The 24,442-nt window shown below is 39.0% G+C and overlaps 1 protein-coding gene across 2 annotated transcripts in view; it reads left to right on the top strand.

Annotated features, from left to right (window-relative positions):
- DCC (DCC netrin 1 receptor) overlaps positions 1 to 24,442 on the top strand; it is a 1,038,093-nt gene that overhangs the window by 332,534 nt on the left and 681,117 nt on the right. The gene's annotated exons all lie outside the window — the stretch shown is intronic.

The following is a 24,442-nucleotide window of genomic DNA, read 5'->3' as shown; positions in this document are numbered from 1 at the left end:
GCTTTCTAAAGTAATCACAGCAATTTTCCTACATTTAAAAAAATGGTTTTTTTCTAGAAACTTTCTAATTGTAATTAACATTTATAGGATATTCTCTTCATATCCTGTAAGTGTAAATTTTATTAAATGAAGATGATGATTAAACATTTCTACTCCAAATAGGAGTCCATCGGAAGCACGATGGTGCTAAAGCCGAGAAGGCAAATGGAATAAATGTTGTGCCCTCTTGATATACAAACAATACTCCAGCTTTCAGCCATCAAGTCAGGATTGCCAGGATATTAAACAGGCTGGCCTCCATCTTTCTTTTGTCACATACTTAAATGCTCTTTTTTTTCTGTGGATTCACAATGCCCTCCTGTACATGGCTTCTTGGTTTTACTCATGCCTTTCAACCTTGTATGTATTTGTGTGAAAGACTTTAAGGATTTGTTTTCAATCTTTTTCACTTAGCCTCCCTCATGTCTTTTCTTTGAGGTGGAGGATATGTTACAGCCTGACCATTTATATTCCAGCCCTAATTTATGACTAATCATGTCTCTGATGCCCCTCATGCATCTTAATGTGAAGCTTTGGGGCACTTGGTTCCCAGGTGGTGAAATTATCCTGGGCATTGTGTCCACAGCTGTGTCTCTGGCATCATCTCTTAGAATTCCCTTGAAGAATTATGCTGTGCAAAGTGTGACTATAAAGTAACATGACTGTTTTCATATACTATATAGAAAGGCTTGTCTCATACTTTCTAAGTATAATTTATATCTGCCCCTCTCTTGGGAATAAGGAGGACAATTATCAGCAATTGCTGGAAGATGAATATCCTAGTAAGAATTTTGATTTCTGAAAGTTCCTGGCTTACAGAATGAAATATGGCAGCAACCCCAAAACAGAATTCTAGGAAATGAAGGAAGGAGACTGAAGGGTAAGAAGGGTGTTAGGATTTTAGAATGTTCCTTGAATATGGTCTTTGGGATTTTGTGTATGAAAGGAAGCTAAAATGAGTAGAAATAAATGCTGCAGCTTGCTAGTATACTTTCCCCCCCCTTCATGAGACACAGCACTCTGATTGTTGTCCATGTCAGTGTTTGTTACAGAGAAAAGGGTGGGACTTCTGTCAAATGCTTCTCTCTTAATGGGATAATTGGTCTGAAGAAGAAAAATGGAGCCTGGAGGGAGCACCTGGGTTCTCTGAAATATATCCAGGTGAAAGGGCATGGAATTTAAAAACACAGATGTTGGTCTGACTTTTTTCATTTAAGCTGTATATTGGTGGACAGATTACTTAGCTTAGTGTCCTCTTAAGCCTAGAGCCTGTCACAGAAAAAGCACTTTATGAACCTTTGGCACTCAGAAACATGGAGAGATTATAAAATGATATTAAATCCCACCTCCCCAAAGAATAAATACCTAGGAATAAACCTAACAAAGAAGGTGATTTTTCCTAATCAAAGAAAAGTATAGGATATCATTAAAAGAAATAGAAGAAGACATAAAGAAATGGAAAGACATCCCCTGCTCATTGATTGGAAGAATCAACATTTTCAAAATGGCCATCCTACCCTAAGCAATTTACAGATTCAACACAATCTCAATAAAAATATCAATGACAGTTTTCAAAGAAATGGAATAAATATTACTGAAATTCATATGGAAACACAAAGTACCCCAAGAAGCCAAAAAGCAAGAGGGAAAAAAAATGGTGGAATTACACTTCCAGACTTCAAACTATACTATAAAGACTTAATAATTAAAATAGCATGGTACTGGAATAAAAACAGATATACAGACCTTTGGAATTGAATTGAAAGCCCAGAAATAACACCACATAAATATGGACTACTAATCTATGACAAAGGAGAAAAGAATACACACTGGAATAAGGAAGACCTCTTCACTGAGTTGTGCTGGGAAAACTGGACAGTCACATGCATAAAGATGAAACTGACCACCATCTCACGTTACACATAGAAATCAAATCAAATTGGATAATAAACATGGATATAGGACCTGACACAATAAAATACATAGAAGAAAACACTCTATGACATGAACTTCAAAAATATCTTTGTGGATTCATCCCCAGCAGCCAGGAAAACAAAGAGAAATATAATCAACTGGGACTACATCAACCAAGAAGCTTCTATACAGTGAAAGACAATAATGAAAATGAAGAGACAGCACATAGAATTGGAAAAAATATTTGTACAACATAGATCTGACAAGGAACAGATGCCAAAGATCTATGAAGAGCTCCAACTCACCAAAAAGAAAATAAACAACCCAGAAAATGGGCAGGCAGGGATGCTAAATAGGCATTTCTCCCTACAGACATATGAGAACATGTTCATGATCACTTTCTGAGAAATACAACTCAAAACCACAATGAGATACCACCTTACATCAGTGAGAAAGGCCTATGTTAAAAAAAAAAAAGAAAAAAAAACAGAAACAGCAAGTGCTGGTGAGGGTGTGGAGGAAAAGGAATCCTCTTGCTCTGTTGATGGGAATGTGGGCTGTTCCAGCCTTCATGGAAAGCTGTGTGGAGGTTCCAGAAAAGACTGAAAAGGAATCTTCCATGTGACCCAGCTATTCCATTATTAGGAATCTACCCAAAGAATGCAAAAACACTAATTGGAGAGGAAACCTGCACTCCTGTGTTTATTGCAGTGCTGCAGACAGCACAGCCGATGAAGTTTCCGGCCAGTAACGAAGACTCAGAGTCTAAATGTATTTACAATTGGGAAGGGGACTGGGAAGAGCCATCGAGAGCAGCTCTGCCTTTCACTCTCCCAGCCCAAGCTTTTATTGAGGATATGAACAAAGGAACAAGAAAATAGCATGCAAGTGTGTTTTTGCTTATATAGATTAATAAGTTACTGCTGGAAACAAGTTTTCCTGGTTAGTAGGGAACATGCGCAGAAGCCGGTAGGTCCTCAGAGAACAGGAGTCAATTCTGGGAAGAAGTTCTGTTTGCAGAACTTCTAAAGTCCTGGTAGAGTAAACAGGTATTCTCCAAAAACTCCAGCTCCCTTTACAGCAGCAGGCTCCCAAGATTGCAGCACTATTTACAATAGTCAAGATATGGAAAAAAATTCTCCCAAACAGATAAATGGATCAAGAAGTGGTGTATATGCACAGTACAGTACTTACTTAGTGATTAAAAAGATAAACCCATGCCATTTGTGGGAAAATGGATGGCTCTGGTAAGGGTTATGCTCAGTGAAGTAAGTCAGAAGGGGAAAGATAAATACCTAATAGTGCCAAATATATTTGGAATATAGAGAAACCAAACAAAGAGTAAGCAAAGAAAAACTATTAAACCAATCCTTAAAAACTGACTATAGATCTGAGGCTTTCAAAGGGAGGGAGAGGGGAATAATAATAGGGGGGTAGGGAAGCAGTGCTGGCAGAGAGAGCACAGTGGACTTTAGTGGAGAACTATGAGAACTTTGAGTACTCTGGGGAAGCTACAATGACCACACCTAAAGGGAGAAATCGTGTATTATCAAAATATTAACAAAGATGTAAAGCAATGACACTTCATTAATAAAAAAATAAATACTATATTCTACAAGTAAAAGTGAGATTAACATCTAAACAGTAATAGTAAAACTCCAAAGTGGAAATAATTTCACCTATTTTAAAATAATTATAGCAACTTGGAAGTTTAGGAACAAAGGTCTGGGTCAAATAATCCAGCGAATACAGAGGCTTCTGAATCAGTCCCAAAAGTCCTTAGAAAAATAACTCTGGGTTCATGATTTTCCTCTTGTTTTGCCTCAAAGAAGAGTTTCATAGACCAAGGTTAGAGAGTTATATTTATTATGAAATCTGAGGGTATGATGGTAATATTTTAGAATTTTGTGAAATATTTTGCAAGTATAATTAGTTTCTCTTATTTCTTGGTAGCTATTTGTGAACATTGTTTCTTTTGACATGTTAAATTTCTGAAAGGCTTTCTGAATCCTGTTCATTTCTCATCTCCTGTCACCAAGTTCCAGTCAAATCTTTACCTCAAAACAGAGCATTTGTTACAAAGAACAATTCAGGATGTCCTGAGTCTCAGCAGTGAGTCGCCCACCATGAGTATGGCCACTGCCTCTGAGTGTATAGATTGCTCAGTTATAGAAGGTCTAGAATTTGTTCTTTGGCTCATATGAGACTCCATCAACAATTTTCTGAAAATGAAATTAAAACACCAAGAAGAAAAAGTACAGGAGAAATAAATTGGTTTGGTGTTTTCAGTAAAATGCTATGATGTCACAAAATTGCAGCAAACCTATTAAGTAATTGAACTCTCATTTGAGGTAGAGGAACAAGAATCTTGGCTCAGAGCCAAGGACAACGATGTGAGAGCGCTTTCTGAGAGCATACTACCAAAAAGGATCCCCTTGTCCACCATGACTTATTATTAGGAATAAGTAAGATTATGTAATAATAGTTATTATCACTTAGGAGTTTAAGTACTAAGCAAGCACACATAAATATGATCCATTTTTGTATCCAATATTTTTCTGGCAATCTGCTCAATTCTTTCTTTGTCTAGCCATACTTTCCCCCAATCCCAGCAAGATTGTTGTTAAACATGGAGGAGGTACTTGAATTGCAAGATACCTTTAATTATCTCCATTTTACAGATGAGAAAACTCATCCTCAGAGAATTTAAATAATTAGTCTGAGGTCACATATTCTGGGACTACTAAATTCTGGTAAATTGCATAATCAGTATTTGAGATCTGATCAAATCCAAGGTCATACTCTAATGGATTATGCTATTCATTGTCCAGGAAGACCAATTGTCTAATTCCCAAATCACTATGTGGTTAAAAAAATTATAGTAATAGAAATTACACTGGAGAAAGAAAACCGAGTGGTGCCAAGAAGAGGGAAAAGCAGAGAATAAAGGCATATCACAGGATATGACTCTAAATTTGGAGATGCAGAGATGCCTGAGGCCCACACCCTTCCCCAGTGAGTTCTCCAGCACAGACTGGAGGGAAAGTTATGGTGTGAGCTTTCATTGAAAGCCATTATCTCTGTGGATTTAATTCTAATAGTGAGGAAGGTGTTCCATCTTTGAATCCCCCAACAACAGGTATTTTTACAGAACTTATATCATGGTAACTTTATTTTGAAATCGCTTACCAATTAGTCAAATAAGTTCCAATGATGAATATAAACAATAGCTGGAAAAACCCTATTCTAGCAAGATTGTTACAAAATGAATTAAAAATTAGATTCCAAATACATTAGAAAAATGGGTAAATTATGTGAATTTGACTGTTCTACAGGGAAAAAAAAACATACAGATGGATAATATATAGAAGTAAGCTTTTTTAATTCAGTGAATAAGCAAATTAAAATGATCTTTAATAGCAGTGAGATAGATTTTTTTTAACTGTTGAAATAGAAAAATTAAAGAGGAATAATGCATTTGTGCTTCTGAGATTATGTTTGAATAGGCATTCTCAGACACTGTTGATAAGATTGCCCCTGGCTGAGTTTCTGGAAATCAATTTGGCAATTTTATCAAAAGCCTTAAAAATGTTTTCTAAGCCCCCCTCCCCCAATCAGTACTTCTTATTGGAATCTATTTTAGGGGAATAATTAGAGATGTAGACAAAAATTTATATAACAAGATGTGGAGTGCAGCTGCATTTTTTTTTTTTTTTTTAAATAGAGGCATGTTTTTATTTATTTATTTGTTTGTTTGTTTGTTTTGTTTATACAAGCACTGGGTACAGTCAGAGGCGCGGGAGGGTGAGAGAATTCACCAGAGCCAGAGCGGGGAGCAGAGCAGGCAGAAGGACCGAAGTACACTGCTGAGGGGAGCAGCGGGCGGCAGGAGAGGTCTGCGCGCCATGTGGGACCCTCCTCCGGTGGCTGGGGAGCAGCCGGGATCGAACCGGCGCCCCAGAGGCCGCGGGCAGCTTCGCAACCCAGCGCTCAACCGCTGCGCCACCAGGGAGGCCCAGCAGCTGCATTTTTAACAGCAGTGAAAAATTGGAAATGGTTTACATTGCCATCTCTGTGGAAATGACTGATTTAAGTAAGGTATAATCACAGGACAGAATATTATATAGCTATTAAAATATCCTCAAAGAATTTTATTATGCATGAGAAAACACTTGAGTTAATGTTAAGGAGAAAATAATGTAAGATAAGAAAGCAGAAGGTTTAGTGTAAACTTTATGGGTGAGAGAGAGCGAGCGCACCGATACTTAAATATGATTCAAGCAACACACAAAAGTGTAAATTTTAGTTTTCCTAGTGAGATTGTGATTTTAGATTTCCTCTTCACCCTTTACTATATTTTCCAAAATTTCTACAATAAGCAAATGTTTCTTTTATGGAAGGGTTGCTACTTTGATTTAACTAACCTCAGATATCGCTGCACTTTATCCAGATACACCTTCCTGTTCCACCCCTGACATCTACATCGAGAGCAGGTAAAGGGAGAGAAATCAAAGATGGGACCCCCAGCTCCTTTAGCTTCTCCCAGTCAGTCCTCTTCTTCTGGCCTTTAATCTGTCATATTCTCCTGCCATTACAAAGGAGGGAACCTCCACTCCCGTAGGTCACAACGCAGGCTTGAAAGAGAACAAGGCTGGAGAGCTCATAGCAAACAGTCACATAGTTCAAGAAGCTCTGGAAAACCATAGAAACAAGTGACTTGTTCCAAATTGAACTCTTTACAAGGATGAGAGAACAGAGTTGAAAGGAGAGATACAAGCAAAAAGGACAAAGCTTTAAGACTCCACTATGGCCACCTGGGTACCTCTCAGGATCTTGGATGCACAAAGGTCTCTTAATTCTTTGAAACACAATCTGCAGCATGAGGATGTGTGAAATACTCCCTGGGGCTGCCCTTATGTACTTGATGGGTCTTTTGGTTTCAGCCTCCTGCAGGGAAGTGTTTAATTGTAACTATGATTGAGATGATCATTTTTATTGTGTTCAGCCCAGAGCTAGGAGAGATGGCCCCTCTTTGGACAAGTTTTGAATTTCAGGCTATTTGTCATCTCTTCCCCATTATCAATGGTGCTGTTACTGTCATCATCATTATCATCAGAATGGAAGTGTTAAGCCTGCAATTGCATGTGGCACTGTGCGGAGTGCAATGCAAGAAGGCACTTGGTTCTTGCTGGCCAGATGTGCATAATCAAAACACACTCTATGCCAAGGCAGACTAATATTACAAGTTCATGCAGATTCTGGAAGATAAAAACACCAGCAAATGAGCAGGTTTTCAGAGGATTAGATTGCTTGGATTCTGTTTTAAGAATATACATTATCATCTGGGAACTTTTAATCTATTTAAGTGCTATTTTTTAACTCCTGCTATGTTCCTGGCACAGTCATGAGTACTTTATTTGTATATGTGTGCGTGTAGAAGAACTGGGGTATAGCCAAGAGATCGGGTGGTGAGAGAATTCACCAGAGACAAAGTGGGAAGCAGAATAGGCAGATTGACTGAAATGCACTGCTGAGGGGAGCTGCGGGTGAGACAGGAGAGGTCTGCTGCGCCATATGTGGATTAGCACCCTGGCTGGGGATCAAACTCAGGCCATAGGGTGAAGGTGCTGAGACTTAACCCGTAGGCCACCAGGGAGGCCCCCTAAGTATACATGTCATATTTTCCTTGCAGGGCACTTACAAATGCTGTGATTTTTTTCCCCAGTCCATTTATCAGATGTCAATACTGAGGGCAATGCTAGTAAGAGGCAAAGATAATAATCCCATCTGTCTGACTTCAGGGTGCACAGCAAGGTTGCATTTAAATCCTTTGGGAACCACTGCAATATTTCATAGGAAATACACCTTTGGGACAGACTTTAATTGCTTCACGTTTTTGGTTAAAAATATCAGTGAACATCATGTTTATCACTACATAAAGTCCAGCTAAAAAGACAAAGCAAGAAAGGAACAAAGCAGGAATGAAAGCAGATAATTTAGGGTAGCAATAATTTTTAATTGCTGCTATAACATATTTTAAATAATGCTGTGATTTCTTAAAAGTATTAGCAATGAGTGAGCATCGTGCACTGGAATGGAAGAGATATGCTATATTGGACAAAGGAATGATGCTGTCTGGAGGGTGAGTGAGGAGCTGAGAGGGCCTGATAATTTGGATGAGCCTCTCATCCATTTGAATTCTGGTTATTTACAGCACACTCATTTTTAATGCTAATACTACAGTACTGACTATTTACTGGTGTCTGGTTATTTCACTAAAAGGATTCATTGGTTACATGTTAATGAAAGATTCTTTCTAAGTCAAAGCTATGTGAGTCGATTATTTGATTATCCTCTATCCACATTATGGGGGTGAAGGTTTGTGAGAGAGCATACCCTTTAACTCCTCCCTTCAGCTTCAGTTCTCATTCTTTTTTTTTTTTTAAAGATTTATTTATCTACTTATACAAAAATCAGGGTACAGGCCAGATGTGCAGGAGAGTGAGAGGATTTACCAGAGCCAGAGCGGGGAACAGAACAGGCAGACTGATAAAATACACTGCTGAGGGGAGCAGAGGCGAGACAGGAGAGGTCTGCAGCGCCGTGTGGGACCCTTGCCGGATGGCCAGGATCGAACTCGTGCTGCAGAGGCTGGGGACAGCTTCACAGCGTGCCGCTCAGTGGCCTGCGCCATCAGGGGAGGCCCAGTTCTCATTCTTAAGAATTTTTTTTTTAACATAAAGTTCTCTGATTTTCATTTTGTTAGGGTATATGAACACGTGAATGGGTATTACAAATCATCACCATTGTAGGAAATTCCATCATGGAATGATCTTATATGAACACTTACCTGGAGGGCCAACGAGAGTCCTGCAGTTCACCACCCCCTATTCAAATAGTCCCTTTAAAGTTGAATAGCCTTGGGTTGGTGCATTCCTGTGCATAGATTTCCTGTCCATCCCCGTGCTGTTAGTCTGTGCTGCTTTCTTCTGGAGAGAGCTGCTTTTTCTGGATTTGGAGCCCTAAATGCAGAAGGAGCTCTGGGTTAGGAAGCCTGTGATCTAGGGTTCCTTCCAACCTGGCACTAGCCAGCCAGCCAGATGACCTGCAGCATGTAAGCTATCCTGAGTTACTGTTTCCTTATCTTACAAAGAAGGGGTGGCACAGACAACTCAAGGTGCCTCACTACTCCATGATTCTGTGATCCCTGCTCAGGCCTGGGGAGAAGATGCTGGACTGGGGGTCACAGCTGCACACTGTTCTCATGTGCTGATTCTTCCTCCACAGGGGCCCTTGCTAGGCCCTGGCATGCCTGATCCGTGCCCTCAGGCTGTGCCTGCCTGCAGCAAAGCCTTGAGATCCCAAGGGACCCCTTTCTTCCCTCCTCCTTTGCATATGAAACAAACAATCTGTCATGTTGGCAATCAGTGGCACCTTGTGAGCCCCAGGGTTCCTTGGATACCACCATTCCGAGGAGGTTGTCTTCCCTCACCTGTCAAGCTGTGATGGACAGTGAGGGGAAGGGGCCACTTTTGGCCTCATTGTTAGACAATGAGAAAGCTCTTGAAGACCTAATAGGGTAGGAAGGTTGCAGCTGCTTATTGAAACCTCTGTAATGTCACATGTGGTTTATGATCGAGGGTCAGAATCTCACACTTGGCTATTTCCTTTATGTGACAGATGGTGGAGATAAATAATTGTGATCTCCAATTAAGAGCACCTTTGTCCATACTGGAGACATGGATGTCAGGAAAGGACTTCACCTGGAAGAGGGATGAAGATAGGATTTTGTAGGACTGCCATAGAAAAATATCACCATCTTCCATATGATTCCATATCCTTATAAAGACTGCCGTAAGCCCATATTTCCTGCTTTACATGTGCCGATATTTTACTTTCCTTCAGTTCTTTGAGCTTTCTTCTTTGTCAGTCATTGGTAATGATTTTTCTATCTTGAAACAGTTCTTAACTTTGAAGCTTTCTGATCATTCTTTAAAGAAGGCTCAAAGGATATCAAAAACAGGTCAAAGATTGGTCTCATATATGGGAATCAAAAATGTGATAAAAAGGGACTAAGAACTGGAGAATTATATTTCTCCCCACCACCTCACCTGCTCCACCCCTAGAATTGTAGTCTGCCTGTTCATCTTTGACAAAAAATTTCTAACAAGTAGCAAATAATAAAGGTGAACCTCTCCCTGGTAAGAAGTGACTGAATATGGCCCTAGGAAATAGTCAGTGGGGCTTCTGCAGATTGGCCAGGAGTTGTCTAGATTTATACACAGGATGAGCAGACTATGCCACCATCTTTGGTGCAGGGGGAAATGCATTATTTAGGGAACAAAAATTTGAAGCTCAGGTCACCTGTTACTTCTTTCTAGTTTAAATGAAGACAATATTCATATCTTATTTATTCTGGAAGGAAAAGTCCATCCACTTAGAGATATCACTCCAGCCCAGGATGAGCCATGATTCTTCTCTCAATGTCCATAGGTCTAAAGACGAAAGGCCCCAAAACCACAAGCAGTAAAACTTCACCACAGACTGCAGGTGGTTGCCGAGGGAGTAATCTGAGAGGCTCAAAACTACATTTGTGTGTATTGGACACCAACCTAATAGATGACTTCAGGGACCTTTTTTCCTATAAATTCTCTCATTTTGGAGTTTCATCGATACTGTTTTACAATGGGAAAAATACCTCAAATGACATTTATGTACTATCTTCAGAAATATGACAGGATTTAAACGGGTGACAAATGTAACAAGTTGCACAAAATACTTTCTGTTTAACTCATATCAAATTAAAAAATAAGGGCCTCCCTGGTGGCACAAGGGGCTAAGCATCATACTATGAAGCAATCCACAGCCTCTGCAGCACGAGTTCGATCCCTAGCTGGCCAGGGAGAAACCCACATGGTGCAGCAGACCTCTCCTGTCTTGCCCGCTGTTCCCCTCAGCAGTGTATTCCTTCAGTCTGCCTGTTCTGTTCCCTGCCCTGTCTCTGATGGATCCTCTCATCCCCCTACCCCCGCATCTCAGAGATGTACCCCAGCTCTTATATGCATAAATAAATAAATCTAAAAATATTTAAAATAAGCAGAACTTCTAATGCCACTTAATTTTACCTTTAAAACTGGTCAAAACATTAAATTTTGTTATACATATTTAACTCAAAAAAAGACAAAAAGTTCAATAACACAAGTTAATCTAATGGGTTAAAAGTCATGAGCTTGGCTGCCATTGGGGGTGTCAGTGACTGGGAAAGAGGTGAGGAGGGCCAACAAATGGTGGTGAGTTTCTGTCTCTCCCCTGTATGTTGGTTCACCCAAGTGGTTCACTTTGTGAAGATTCATTAAGTTATAGGCTATGACTGGCATCCCTTTCGAGATCTGTATTTTGCTTCAATAAAATGTTCACCAAAAATTATAATAATAATAATAATAATAATAATAATAATAAGTGCTCAGTACATCTTATACAGCTTAGTTGATTTGATTAAATTTGGGGTGCTGGTCACAAGTTTGAAAATTATTCTCCTGTTACCGCAGAGATAATTGAATAAAATTATGTCATTGAATAATATTTCTGTTATTTCTTTCTTGCAAAAATTGAATTAGATTTAAGGAACATTGGGCAGGACTTTGTCAGCATTTAAAGCACAATGTTGCCATTCTTAGAAGCAGTTTTGCTTTCTGAAACCCTGAAGGCATATTGCAGCCCCAGCTCTCATGGAGGGTTGGCCCAAGAGTCATCCAGTTGACATGGCACATAGACTGTCTACGGAATGCTCTGCCTCTATGTGGTGTCATAGCAGTGAGTTTCCTGTCATCTGGCAAAGGCCAAGGAATCATCAGGAAGGGATGCATTGCAGAGTGTGCTTGCATTATGAGGAATTTGAGCCCAATAACCTATAAAGATCCTTGAATTCCAAGATTCTATTTCTACCCTTCCTCTATACATTTGTGAACCAACTTCACCAAATGTGGGTCCTTATCTTGATGTCAGTTTCTTCTTGAATAATTTTGTGAAAGGGAGGCATAGAGCTTATAGAATAATGTCAGTGCTGGTAGAATCCTGTGTTGTTTTTTCTAAGACTGCCATAACAAATTACCACAAACTGGATGGCTTAAACAAGAGGAATTTATTCCTTTACAGCTCTGCAGGTCAGACGTCAAAGGCTACATGCCAACAGCCCCTTTCTTCCTGTGAAACCTGTGTGGGAGAAAATGTCCTTGCCTTTTCCAGCTTCTGATGGGGGGGTGACAATCCTTGTCACTCCCTGGCTGTGCCTGCATCACTTCAGTCTCTACCTCTGGCCTTACGTGGCTTTTTTGCTGCATGTCAGTGTCTCGTGCTGTGTCCTCTCTCTTCTTATAAGGGCAACGGTTAGTGGATTTAAGGCCCATGTAAAACCTTGTACAATTTCATCTTGAAGTCCTTAGTTACATTTGCAAAAAAACTTATTTCCAAATAGGTCTGAGGTTCCAGGAAGTTTCTGGCAAGGATACTACTCGACCCACTCTAAACACCTTCCAGAAAAAAAAAAAAAAATTAGTCTCAGAAACCTTCTATGTTTGGAGTGTATGCAAAATGAGGCTTAAGAAAATGGAGACTTGTGTCCATTCTTGAGAAGCATAGGATTTCAGAGACATTATACATTCATCCAATTTTGCAGCAAATTATCACTGAGCCCCTGAGATGTAGCAGGCACTCTGCTGGGTGCTGAGTGGAGAGTGGTAGCCATAAAGAGACAGGCCCTCTTCATGGTGTTTATTGACCAGTATTAATTTACAAAACACAAAAGCAAATCTAATATTGCAAATTATTTAGGAAGTGATGCAGCATACCTTGAGAGAAAATCATATTCCAGGGAGGCCCTGCTTGTCATTAGTGGGTTGGCAAACTCTTCTCAGAGGAACCAATCTTAAGCTAACATCAACAACTATCTATAAGAAAGTGAAAATCAAAATCAACAAAAACTATGAACCAGAGACACTTTTTGGGGGGTGGGGGCGGGAGGGGAGGGATTGGGGTCAGAATGGGGGGATTGCAATTGTATGGGGAATATAAAAATAAAATTTATTAATTAAAAAAAAAAAAAAAAAACAACTGAGTAAGAATTAGCCAGGTATAATTTTGGGAAGATCCATTCCAGGTAGGTGAGTTCAAAGAGCAGAAGGGAGGCCACTGTGTTTGGGGCATGATCATCAAGGCAGAGGAGGAAGAACAGGAGGCCCGAGGCCAGGTCAGAGACTCCTGGGAGTTATTCAGGAGCTGGGAACCCCTGCAGGAGCAAACTCCAGAAAGTTGTAAGCAGAGCAAGCTCTGGCTTTCATTTTAAAGTGATCTCACAGTTTTATGTATGAAGAAGAAATGGGGAGAGAAAAGTAGTACCACCAGGCTGATAACTGTAAGATGAAGCAGGCACCTACAGCAGAGACCTTGTTCTGCAGGAGATATTCTCCATGTATTTCTGCTGCTGTGACTGATGAGGGAGATTCCCAGTGGATTATTTGCCAAGCCAAAAGACAAGCCTGACTTCCTGCATATTTCTACACTTTCATCATGTCTATAGAACAGACTTTAAAAAAAGACCAAATGGAAATAATTTTAAAATGGATCTTATCTAAAATTAATGAAGGCTTTTTTCCCTTGTATCTCTGTTCATTTGCTATTCAGTTTATAAAAGTATATTCCAATTTGGAAAATAGCTCCATAATTTGATTTATGCAGATGGACATGCCCTGTGATAACTCAGGATCTAAAATAACTGTCACACAGAATCTCCTGGAAAAGTGGGTCTCTCAGACTAGAAATATTGCCTATTTAGAAATAGAAATATTGCCTATGGTGCCTCTGCACCAGCCAGGCATCCCATGTCCTATGAGAATGCTGTGTAACTTTTAAGTCTCAATTGGAGGCAATTTATGCCAACAGACTTAGCTTTCCATCTGTGGAGGACCTGAATTAGGTGAAAAGAAAGATTAAGATGAGATGAGATATAAAGAGAGCTGCCTCCTAACCATGAAAATAAGTTTTACGACCATGTAATTTGTTACTGGAAATCATGTAGGTACAATTCTTTTTGAGCTCCGAAAAACATACGAAGTCCCTCCCATAGGATTCCTTAATATGTGGTGTCATTGGCTGAGGGAAGGCTAGTACCCAACTCTACCAAATGAGTTTATGTCCCTGGCAGACAACCACATGATACATGAACCACAGTGTTCTCACAGCAGAAGCCCTGCCTGAAGGGCAGCTAACGAATGTTGTGTACACGTAATCCCCTCTACCCTGAGCTCTCCCCACCTTCACAAAAAGATGCACAATGCTTACAGATCATGTCAAAGGATATTGCACACCTGAGGTGGGCTGGGCAGAGGTGGCCCTGGCAGAGAGCCTCAGCACCACCGCCCCATCTGCATAGTATTATCCACATGAGTAGGCCGCTACCACGAAAATCAACAGGACCGTATGGCGATGTTCAGATCTGAAATTATTTCAAATGGGTTCCCGTGTAGTTACAACTCTGTACTTGCGATCTCTGTGATTTCAATTTGGAAAGTCGTTCAAGTGAATAATTTAATGTTGGACTGTTCCTTCTGTTTTCCCATCAAGCTCACAAAATTCCAAAAAATAATGTTATTATAGGCAAACTTTGTGCTTAATAGGACAGTAGGGGATTATAGTTCTCTTTGCTTTGAGTGTAAAAGATCAGATTTGACTTTATCACTGGATTTGATGAAGACAAGTCCTAGTTAGCAAAGCCTAATTTTAGCTGTCAGGTTTTTACCTGGAGAGAGAGAAGCTGGGTTATCTGGAAACATAAAACTGGTCATTGCCTTAAAGCCAGAGAGGAAGGGCTTCACTAAGGAAGTTTCCACAATGACCTTCCTCATTTGCGGTCTTAACCCCTGATACTTCTCCGGGTATGATGGTCTCTGGTCCATAGAGTTTCCTCAAATAGCTTTTTTAAAATGTGGTAAATGCATATTATTTTCATTGTTATCAAAGTTCTGCAAGAACAGGTTTTGAAGAGATCTAGTTTCTGTAAGACTTGCAGTACAATCACAATTCCATTGCTACTCCACCTCAACTTTTCTCCTCTTTCACACTGATCCCTCTTTATCTGATTCTTATAATTTTTTCATTTTAATTATATTTTTTAAAGAATTATTCATTTATGCATACAAGAGCTGGAGTGTAGGCCAGAGGTGGTGGGTGGGAGAGGATTTACCAGACACAGAGTAGGGAGCAGAACAGCCAACAAGCAAGGAGGGCTCAGAAAGTCACCCAGGGTTGGTTCTTAGCAAAGCTGCGAGCCACATGATCTTTCCTCCCTGTGTATCTCTATTTTCCTCTAGTTATTTTGGAAATATTTTAAGTCATGAATAATTTTTATATTATAATTTTTGCACTGGAACTGGAATCTACTCCAAATGTGATCCTTGATCAAAAGCACATTCTCCAAGTGCAATTCTCTCCTGTATAACTCAAAGTAAAAAAATAGGTTTACGTTTTTTGATGGATGCTGGCTCTTAGATAAGGTCTCAGTGTGAAAAAACAGTAAGAAATGGACCTCCAAAATGATTGGTTATAAAAATTTAAAAAAAAAAAATTCCCTCTCCCTTGTAGGCAGGTGATGTCATCTAGACATTTATTGTCACTAGATCATCAAAACAGCACTGTTCTTTTTGAAAACAACTGTGACTGGCCAACATTTTTTAATATGGTCAGCAGGAATGTCTCTTATTTGTCCATGACTGCTCTGGGCTGATAAATGAGAAAGTTTCCTTGCATTGGGATAAGGACTTAGAAACGTGACAACCAGTTCGGACGTGAAGCTGACAGTGTAATGAATAACAGAGTTTCAGTATCCTGCAACTTTGATTGCTTTTCTTCCCCCTATTTGCTTTGTTCATCTCAGAGAAGAACATGATCCACATTTGTAATATCACCTAATCCTGCTGTTGGACATTAAACATTTATTTGAAACATTAAAACTGCTGAGCTTGCAAGTTTATGACCCACAGATACTTTTATTTATTTATTTTCACATTTTAATTTCTTTATGTGGAAATTGCCAAGTCCACTGAATTGAAAGAAAATGAGGTCTAGAAGCTGTGACTTTTCATGAAGTGTAACCAAAGGCGCTGGTCAGGAGAGCATGAAGGAAGAGTTTTGCTGGTGGTGCTGGTTGCAATGGCCAGGCTGATACATACACATTTGTTATTGAATGCTTGATGGCTTGGTTATGTTTGGATTATGGTTTTTAAATATCTCTGGGTTTTGAAAACCCAGAACAATGTATTCATAACCCATGGTCCATCAGTTTTATTGTGGTTTTCATTTTATAGAGAAAGAGTGGTTTTGCATTTGCATTGAATTAGCTGTTTATTTTCCCAACTCTCACATTTCATTATAGTGATGCAATTTATTCACCTTATGGTAAACATCCACCCCCCCTCAATTCCTGGTCAGTGCTTGGTTCAAGCTGGAAGGGCCTCATTTGCAGAGTGTGGGTATGTAGCTATGAAACAATACAGCTGTGTGTTGACAAGGACATGGTTCCTGGTGTTTTAAGTGCCTCTCCTGTGTAAACTTGATAGCGAGTCCTGCCTCTCTCTGCCTTCTTATTAATAAATATAATAGAGAATTATTGTGAAGAGAACATAGCCACATAAAAATGTTCAATTGTTGTCACGGTTATAAATTGCTCATTGCCTGTATCCTTTGAAATAAGGTTCTTGATCTTATCAGAGGTAACTGACGTACAGTGACTCTCAAAGGGTATTTAGCCGAGTGTGCAGACTAGAGATTTCTCTGTGTAGCGTTACTGCTCATTTCCTAAGGCAATGGAGTTTCCCTTCCTTCTCCCAAAATTGTTATACATGAAAATGTAAGGATCATTGTATTTTGATACATCTTCTAAAATCTTGAGAGGCAATGAAAAGAGGCAGGTACAACCTATATGAAAGATGATTTCCTCAATTCTTTGTTGAGATAAATGCTTTGTAAATGGGAACAAACTGTGGTGTATTGGCAGACAGGTCGTTTGAGTCTCTGGAAATAGAGAATTATAATGTTGTGTCTCTGTCATGTCATTTTATTTTGTGCTCACATGAGCAATTGCAGGAATGCACAAGCTAACATATCAGTTATGAAAGGGCCCAAATGAAGGCCTACGGATGGATGAGTCTCAATAGCCAATAGCTGACAGGGCTGAGAGTCCTGGAGGATGATTTCATTGACTTGTTGCATCTTTCATGCAAACAAGGATTCGACAGCTGTCAAAAGGGCAGATTGGTCTTTAGAATCTCCAGGGATCTATGTGAATAGTGTGTATTTGGAGAAGTGATTACAAATATTAATGGGCTCTGAGAACCACAAATCAGAATGGATGTGCTTCTGAGGCCTGATTCTCTATAGGGTCAAGTTCAGGGAAATTGGATTTTTAACAATTGCATTTATTTAGTTGTTTTTTTTTTTTTTTTCCCTGACTGTAGTTTCTACCATGAATAAAGCTATTATTAGGGGAAAGAGAAAGCATTAGCACAATAGATACTATATAGGACTGACTTTAAAGGTGGTTGTATTGTTGTGTGTTTCTTTGCTTATTTTGTGATTATGTCCAAATCTTTCAGGACACCCCAACTAATTATCACTCCCTTGATGTCTCTTTCTTTAAATTCACAGAAAAAAAAAAAAAGGAACAACCCCCAACTTTGTTGAATTACATATTCAGATTTTTCAGCATGTACTTTTCCCTTGTGGTGAGATTCAATTTCCAATTGTGCTAAAGGTGGTGAGAAATATTTACTGATCTCAGGGAGCAAAGAAAGGCCAGGTGATTGACTGGTGTGTGTTTGGGAGGTGCGTGGATGGTTCTGGTCCAAGAGCTGATCAGATGAATCAACTCTCTTAAAGGCATCATGTTATACCAGGAGGGAACTTGGGGACAACTTTGTCTGAGCTCTTCACTTTGCAGAGAAAGAAAGTGACATGTAGAGAAAAGAAGAGGAGGAATTATCCCAGATCAAACAATCAGGATAGGGTTATCAGCATTTCCTGACTTTTAGTGTTTTATAAATGCCTTGAGTGTGACTTAAGAATTGAGTAAAATCCACTATTTCACAGAATAATAACATTTTTTACATTACAAAAACAATTTTGGCAGTTTGCTTCAATTATACATTTTTTTAAGTGAACATTAATTTTGATTCTTACTGGCAAGGGTATGGGGTAGTGATTCTCAAGTGGGGATGATTTCGCCCTCTCACTGGGGAACATTGGTAAAGCCTGAAGACATTTTTGATTGTCAGGACTGGAGCGGGAGGGAAAGGGTACTGTCACCTAGAAAGTAGAGAACAGAGATGCTGCTAAGCTTCCTACAATTTACAGGTCACCATCCCAAGTGAAGAAATTGGTCAGTTTTCCAGCCCAAAATGTCAGTCGTGCCAAATTTTAGAAATCATGATCTAGAGGTCTACCCTATTATCGCATCCTTTGTTATTTTCTTTTCCATTTTCTCATTGATCTTAAGTTCTAAGAAGAAATCCATGGCCCTAAGAAGATACCCAAGAGCCAAGTTTCTTTAGGTTCAAGTATATACGTCAGTCATCATGATTGATATTTGCAAAAAACTCTTGAGATATACATATGAAATATTGAAGAAGTTTATAAGCACAGCTTTCTAAACCTGGCCCCCTCATGTATTAATATTTGCATAATTATCAGCTGGACAGCTCAGCAAAAATCAGAGAAGATGCCAGCTGTAAGCACATGTCCCTGCAGGCTGACAGTGGGAATTCAGAGCTTCTTAAGCAGATGAACACATGTTTGAGGGGAAAGGCAAGGATGATCATCTGAATTCTAGAAGGGTGGGACCATGGCTATGTGGGAGGCTTTGGGAGTTACCTTTTCTGGTTCAGAAGTCTCATGGTTTCTTGAGGGAAATCAGATAATGCAATAACCATTTGCACCCCAGGAATTAGGCATTTCAGACCTCATTGGTTTTGTAGAGCAGTTTGCTTAATCTTTATCCTCTGTTGCGAACAACCCTGTAGACCCAACAAAAGAATAAAATTTGTCCATCTATCATTAAGATAATTGTTATTGATTAGTCTCCTTGTAATTTTCTGCTTTTTGTTTTCAGATGTTGGTTATAAATCACACCCACAACAGCTCCAAGCCTGTGTTTGTGTCTATTATGTGGTCTTGATAAGGCTAGGCCACAGTTTTCACCTTCCTAATGCAAGTTATTGAGATTGATTGAGGCGCTTTGCTTGTCCTATCCTAGACACTGTGTAATTAATGTTTCATTATGTTAATACATGCAAATGGGAGAGTGTGTGTTTGATTGGGAGGTAAGAGAACAAAAAGGATTAAAGAGTTCACTCCAAAGTACAAATTAATTTATTCCAATGTTAACTGTCCTCTGAGGAATGAAGGAGTAGATTGCAAAATGAAAGAAAAATATGCACAAAAATGAAGAGCTGTTGAATGCCTCTGTCTTTCAGAGGTGGAGAAAGTTAATAGTTACAATAAGCATATTTAGTCTTGTGATACAGGCCTTGTCCAGGCTGTAGTTTCAGCAGGCCACATGACTAAAGTAAAGGGTTTAGGAGAAGGAACCCACAGATGGTTTCTTTTTAAAATAAACAAGGATTTACATATATAAAAGCTTTTATGCATACATATTTATATATTTATAGTATAGATTCAAATATATATTTATATAGGAAACATTAGTGGTATATAATGGTCTTTCATATGCCATCAATGGTTGACTTCATGGCTTTATTTGAAGTATAATAGGAAAGTAATTTTACTGCCAAGCTATCATTGAATATCTACCATCATTATTATTTATTATTTATTTGTATTATTACATTTGCTTCCTGTTCTTTAAAGTAATTTTTTTAAAGATTTATTTTTTTATCCATACAAGCACTGGGTACAGTCAGAAGCACGGGAGGGTGAGAAAATTCACCAGAGCCAGAGCAGGGAGCAGAACAGGCAGATGGATGAAGCACACTGCTGAGGCAGGAGAGGTCTGCGCGCCATGTGGGACCCCCGCCTGTGGCCGGGGATCGAACCAGTGCTTCCTTGCAACCCAGCACTCAACAGCTGCACCACCAGGGGAGGCCCTCTTTAAAGTAATTTTTAAATTATTTTCTAATAGGTCAAAAGTTTCATATTCCTAAATCTACTTTCCTATTTTCCCAATATTATATAGTTAAAAGTTTTCTATGTAGCTGGATTGTAATGATTTTTTTACTTTATATATATACAGTATTTTTGTTCCCTTGAATTATTTTCTTGAGGTAGCTTCATAGCAGAGGATTTACTAGAGCTTAAGTCTTTGTATGACTTTAGATATATGTTGTTTTCTTTGAAACATTCCCATTCCTAGCCTAGACAGCCAATGAATGGTTGCTGGATTTAAGCATAGACCTCTATTAAACTACAATAACTCTTAGCATTTTCTAGCTAATCATACAGTAATGTGAGTAAAATTGATTAAATCCTTCTCTTTACTAGGTGGTGATATTTTAGATAGATTTTTTAAAATGAGAAACCAAAGAAATACGGGTTTAGATTGTAGACTTAGCCAGGACTGGATGAAAAGAGAAACCTAGTGACAGTAAGAAGGCACTAGACCATAAGAACTTTGAAAGGAGAATGCCAAAATAAACATGCACAGTTTCCTATACAGGGTTTATTCACTAGAGTTAGTAAAAGCAACTTTACAATATATTCTCAACTACTGGTCTGTTTGCTTCCATTTGCAGTGACCACTTTGGAGCAGGGTCTGGAGTGGGAAGCTGTGGCCACATTCATTTCTGTTCATACTTATGCTTTTCTGCTATAATCGTAGAGTTAAGCAGTTGTTCCATAACACTAAAAAATTTACTATCTTCCCCATCACAGAAAAAAAATAGGCAGACTCCTGACAGAGAAACAAATATAATACTCATAAATGGAGTTTGGAGTCATAGTTGCTCATTCAAATTCAGACTCATCCTTTGGGCAAATTATAATTTGTCATAAACTCCAACCTCAGGTTTCTCTTCCCTAAAATCAGCATAACAATAATTTGATTAAATAGTTGAAAATTTTATATCATGCAATGGATTTTAAGCTTTTTTTCCCTGTTCTTTCCTCATTTAAAAGAAAAAAATTCAAAAATATGATTAAAAATGCTTATAGGATTTAGTAGTTATTGAATACTGTACTGATGTGGTCATTGCAGATCCATTTGAACAGTAAATTAAAAGAAAAAGTATTGTGTGTGAATGAATAATTAATGCAACTAAAAACACCACATCCATTTTTTGTAAACCCCCCATTTTTAGCTGTGGCCATTCAAAATTGTTAGTTGCTAATGTCAACATTCACGGGAAAAGTTTTCTGAACATATTTTATCTGTGTCAATGCGTTGAAACACCCCTACTAAGCAAAAGGGCATGCAATTGTGAGTCACTGTATGTGATGGAGCAGGACTCTACGTAGGATCCCAACTCTCATGCCTCTTTCTGCCAGTATTCTTTATGGTCAAAGTCAGTGCAGTTAATAGTGTCTAAGTGGCCAAAGTATTTTCTACCATAATTCACATGTGTCATATTTTCACAGTCACTTTGCAGACTGACTGGGAGGTGTGATACTTCTGGGCTCAACAGTCCCTTTCACACAGACCCATCACGTTTTTAGTCATTTGGTTTTAATTTATTTCCAGCTACATGTTAGTATGATGAGCCTGTGGTCACCCCTTTCTAGTTTCTGCCAAGGGTTACTCCAATAAACATCTGACCTTTTACTCGCCTTTTATCCCCATGCAAAGATGTTTCTATTGGTAAGTAACCAACACTTAGATGAGAAGTTAAAATTTAATTCAAAATTAAAAATCCAGATGCATCACAGTAACATATACATTTCAGAAATAGAAATATGTATACTATAGCTACATATAATTAATTCTGAATAATTCTATTGCCTGACAAGATTTCTCACTATCAGATAAAAATAAAGATTTCAAAAAACAGTGCAAGCATGAACATCTGTATTATCTTTAAAATAGCAATAGGTTGGATATCATACATCCCAAGTTGCCTAAAACAATTCTAGTTTATCCATGTTGTCCTAGCATAATTATAAATCGAGCCCACTTTATGTCTCAAAACTATTTGATCTATATATTAAAAAATGCGATTTTCCTAGTCTTCACTCTAGTGATTTAGCTTGAAATGAGCCAAGAGCAAAATAAATGCACAGTGTGATAATTAGCTTGTTCTCATATCATATTCATTTTTTATTACATTTTACTTTATTTTACATTGGTGGTAAAAATGAATGATGCACCGATGTTCAAAAGCCATCCTGTGTAAAGGCTTTTTTAAAACCTTCACTCACTGTGTTACTGACTTTATTATCTTGGAGCTTCCCAGGTAGGCTTTCCTGGAAGCCTTTAATCTACAGATGGAGTCTGGTTTTCAGCTTCTTTGGGGCCGATTTACCCATGCATGAGAGACTTTTGAGGCCTGTAGCTAGTAGACCAAGCTTCAGAACTAGTTAAAAGTAATTACTAGGAAACCTGAAATGCTCAGCTTCTTTCCTTTATTCACCTTTGGTTGGTTGAATGTGTTAAACACAGCAAGATATTCTCCTTCCCTGAAACTAGTACCATTTAACAATTTAAAAATTGTCACTTGTTAGTGTTCATCAGCACAAAACACAGACAGGGAAGGGACTGAAACACAATTCCTGGCGTAGTTCTGACACTAAGAGTCTGGGACCCACTTATCAGGAATGAAGGTTCTTAGACTTTGCAAAAATAGAAATCAGACATGAGTCTAAGGATAAAGCAAAGACAGTTTATTAAGTCAAGCAGACAGGAAGCAGGCAGCCCACAGATGGGGGCTTGTTCATTTATGTTGAGCACATTTATGGGGGTTTTGCATAGTAGAGCAGGATATTCAGTTGTTTTCTGGGAAATTTTAGGGGCATTCCTGGAATTGGGTCGCCACCTTCCCCCACCCCATCCCTGACATGGTCTGGGTTTTCCTGTCTTGGCTGCCTGGAGGTGTGTCATTTAGTAATAGAATGACATGATAATGCATTGTGGGGTTCTTTCCAGGTCAGATTAGGTGCCCTCCCAGCTCCAATGACCTCAAATTCATTTGTAGTGGGGGGATAGGGGGAGTGGGGGCTTGTAGTTTGTATCCTCAACTATTAACACAGAACTGTTTGTCTTGCCCACTTGTCTTAGTTCTTCACTTGGAAAATAGCAAATCAGGTGCTAATATATATGTGGTAGATCAAGAAAAATTTTCTGGGCTACGTCAAAATTTGGGGTGTATGAAACTTAAAAATTCTGATAATCAAATGCCTTGGTTCTTCATAGATTCCATTATGTGGGAAAAATCCAGGCTTTTGTGTATGTGTGATTTAGGGACAACTCTGAGGAGAAAATAAAGTGGACAAAAGTCTTCTAATTTGGTATTGCTTCCCCAGCACCCTCAAATCCTGCTTCCCCACTCCCCCCACCCCACGTGCAGACACACACAGTATTCTTTTTGTTGCTGAAGTGTAAGGGCACTGCATTCCAGTGGGACCTGGCTGTCCCCAGACCCTGGCCCGACAGTGTTTGATGTGTTAGCCCTAGACACTGCTTGCAAGGGTGGATGGGTGGGAAGTCCACAATCTGATGAGCCATTTTATTTTATTTTTTAAATATTTATTTATTTATGCATACAAGAACTGGGGTACAGGCCAGAGGTGTGGGGGGTGAGAGGATTCACCAGAGACAGAGTAGGGAACAGAACAGGCAGACTGACTGAAATACACTGCTGAGGGGAGCAGCGGGTGAGACAGGAGAGGTCTGCTGCGCCATGTGGGTCACCTCCTTGGCCAGGGATTCATGCTGCAGTGGCTGCAGATAATGCCATAGGTTGTGTCTAACCCCTTGCGCACCAGGGAGGCTCTGATGAGCCATTTTATAACAAGTTATTTTGGGTCTCAATGAATATTGACTTTGTCCCTCTTCCCCTATTACATATATACACAAAACCCCAAAGGTTTTTGTGCTCAAACCTTTTGATGGATTTTCTGTAATCAAAGTTTCTAAGGGGGGGTCTGACTCAAATATTTCAGTTGATATTGTGAGTTTATGTCTCTTCCATGTCCGAGTTGATTTGGTCCCACTTGAATGTTCTTTTTATGCTGTGTGAAAAAAAAATAAAAGAAATGGATAAGAAGCAGAAAGGTGCTATAGAATCAATTCTAGACTAGGATTAAAACAAATCTAAACTTTATTATGAAATCCTTTCCCAAGCTCTTTGATCTTGGTCAAGAAAGTTAACCTCTCTGAGGCTTTTTCCTTACTTAGAAAATAAAATGAATAATCTTTGAGCAACAGGATCAATGCTGATCTGACATAAACTTTAAATGAGTTAATAGAGATATAAAAGAAAAAGAGGGAACATTGTTT

This window comes from Talpa occidentalis, unplaced genomic scaffold, assembly GCF_014898055.3.
Source record: "Talpa occidentalis isolate TD23 unplaced genomic scaffold, MPIMG_talOcc4v2.1 talOcc4.13, whole genome shotgun sequence".
Lineage (NCBI taxonomy): Eukaryota > Metazoa > Chordata > Mammalia > Eulipotyphla > Talpidae > Talpa > Talpa occidentalis.
The sequence above is the reverse complement of the archived record's forward strand: the minus strand, read 5'-3'. Positions and strand labels throughout refer to the sequence as shown.